This window comes from Penaeus vannamei, chromosome 25, assembly GCF_042767895.1.
Source record: "Penaeus vannamei isolate JL-2024 chromosome 25, ASM4276789v1, whole genome shotgun sequence".
Classification (NCBI taxonomy): Eukaryota; Metazoa; Arthropoda; class Malacostraca; order Decapoda; family Penaeidae; genus Penaeus; species Penaeus vannamei.
In genome coordinates this window covers 33,442,684-33,445,183 of record NC_091573.1, presented here as the reverse complement: position 1 = coordinate 33,445,183, position 2,500 = coordinate 33,442,684, and the positions used below count along the sequence as shown (strand labels likewise).

At 43.1% G+C, this 2,500-nt stretch overlaps 1 protein-coding gene across 1 annotated transcript in view; it reads left to right on the top strand.

Moving 5' to 3' along the window:
- Window positions 1–2,500, top strand: part of LOC138866486 (uncharacterized) — a gene marked incomplete at its 3' end in the record, with an annotated part of 156,412 nt that overhangs the window by 74,048 nt on the left and 79,864 nt on the right.

Sequence of the window (2,500 nt, the reverse complement as noted above, 5' to 3'; positions counted from 1 at the left end):
CCCCCTGCCCCAGCCCCCCTGCCCTCCCCTCCCCCCCCTCCGCTTCGACTGGTGCTCTTGACTCGTCGTCGGGCCTGGCAGTTCGCGGAGTGGTCGCGGGTTGGCACTCGGGAGGAGAGTCGTGGCACCGCTCGCCCGCCCCCGCGCTCGCTTCGGGAGGCGCTGCTGCTTCGGTGTCTCTTCGAATCCGCTTCGTGTGTGTGAGTGACTCTCTGAGAAAGATAGAAAGATCCACTTTTTTTTTTTAACTTTCTGAGGTCAGGAAAAGGACGTGGATATTCTTGTTTCGGTGAGGGGGCTTTTTTCCCCCCCCGCTATCTGGGTGTGTTTTGCCTTGGCCCTTTACGCTTCGAAGTGTCATTTTCCCTTGAACTGCTTTGTTCCGTTCGACCTCCGCGGCGAGGAAGGAAAGCTTATCCGGACGTGATTTCCTGTGCGAATATCTCCTTTCTCGCTGCACGATCTCCCGTTTCCTCTCTTCCTTCTTCGGGAAATTCCCCGCCGACGCCCTTCGCCATCCTCGCCCACGATACATGCAAGCCCTCCCGCCCGCCGCCATGAGTCCCTCGCCCCAAATCGACGCCGCCAAAACCCCGCCCGCGGACGCCCAGACCAACCCCGCCCCCCTCGCCGCGCCCCTGAAAACCCCGCCGTCCCCCACGCCCGCCGTCAGGGGAGTTCCTTCTCTCCCTCCGTCTTCCGCTCCTCCTTCGTCCGCCCCTCCTTCGCCGGGGAGCAGGAAGGAGGAGGCGGCGAAGGAGGACGTGAGGAAAGACGTGGCGGCGAAGAGTGTCCACCTGGCGGAGGCCCACTCCAGGGTCTTCGACGCTTTCTCACGGGCCTTCAACCGCCAGAACGTCCAGTTCGAGAAAGGTGAGTCCAGGGGGGGACCTGCCTCGCTCGGGGAGGATCTGAGAGCCTGAAGGAGGATCAGAGTGTCTAGGGAAAAGGATCCAAGTGTCTAAGAGTAACGCTATGTGCTCACTTTTGTTCTCTTTAAGGGATCCAGGGAAAAGGATCCGTCTAAGAGCCAGGTTTTGTGCTCACTTTTGTTCTCTTTAAGGGATCCAGGGAAAAGGATCCAAGTGTCTAAGAGCCAGGTTTTGTGCTCACTTTTGTTCTCTTTAAGGGATCCCGGGCGCGGACTGGGATCTAACTCCTTATAGAATCCAGGCTAAGCGTTTGCGATCAAATCAGCTATGAATTCAAGTAGTTCTAATGTAGATACTTCTCTCCTCGTAAAGATCGGATTAATGGTAAACACGTTTAAAAATGATAATGATGTTAGTGCTACTGCATACTCTGTGCACGGGCTATCAGAATAGAACAACAACAATAGTATTTATGATGTTATTAGCAAATATTCCGGCGACTAGGATGCTGCTGCTGTTGCTCCGGTTGACATTACTGTTATTATTGTTGTTGTTATTATCATTATTATTATTGTTGTTTTGTTGTTGTTATTGTTTTTATAATCATCATCATCATTATCATTATTATTATTGTTCTTATCATCATCATCATTCTTGTTATCATTATTAATATTGATATTATTGTTACTATTATTATCATTACTATTATTATTATTATTATTTCTATGATAATAATGATAATTAGGATAATAATGATAATCATTATTATCATTGTTATTGTTATTATTATTATTTTATTCTATTCTATGTTTCCATTATTATCGCCAATATCATCATCATTATAATAATAATAATAATTATTATTATTATTATCATTATTGTTATTAATATTGTTATAGTTAATTTTCCTCTCCTCCTCCTCCTCCTCCTCCTCCTCCTCCTACTACTACTACTACTACTACTACTACTACTACTACTACTACTACTACTACTACTACTATTACTACTACTACTATCACCATCATTGTTATTAATGATGTTTTGATGTTGTTATTATTATGATTTTAATTATAAACAGTATTAGTCGGTTAGAAAAAAATCAATTGGTATTTGGAGTGATAAATAACGATAATTACGAGAATGATAAAGAAAATAAAGGAATAGATAGATATTGATTGAAATAGTAACAGCCAACAAGAGTAAAGATGGTAACAATAACGATAAAGAAATTAGCGAATGGCAACCACACCGATAAGAATGATAAGAATAGATAAGAAAATAGATGTCCGTTTCTGATCTATCCATCTATCGAAACTATCCTATGTCATCTAATTATCATCTATGTCTATTAGCAAAAATCTTTAGCGAATGGCAACCACACCGATAAGAATGAGAATAGATAAGAAAATAGACTGTCCTTTTCTGATCTATCCATCTATCGAATCTATCCTATGTTATCTAATTATCATCTATGTCTATTAGCAAAAATCTTTAGCGTCTATCCATCTATCATTTATTCCCATCCGTTTCCACCAAAAGGAATTAGAATAAATATATCGCGTCAAATCTATCCATCTATCCATCTATCCGACCTCTCTTAACCTGTCTATCCTCGTCTACTACTACTA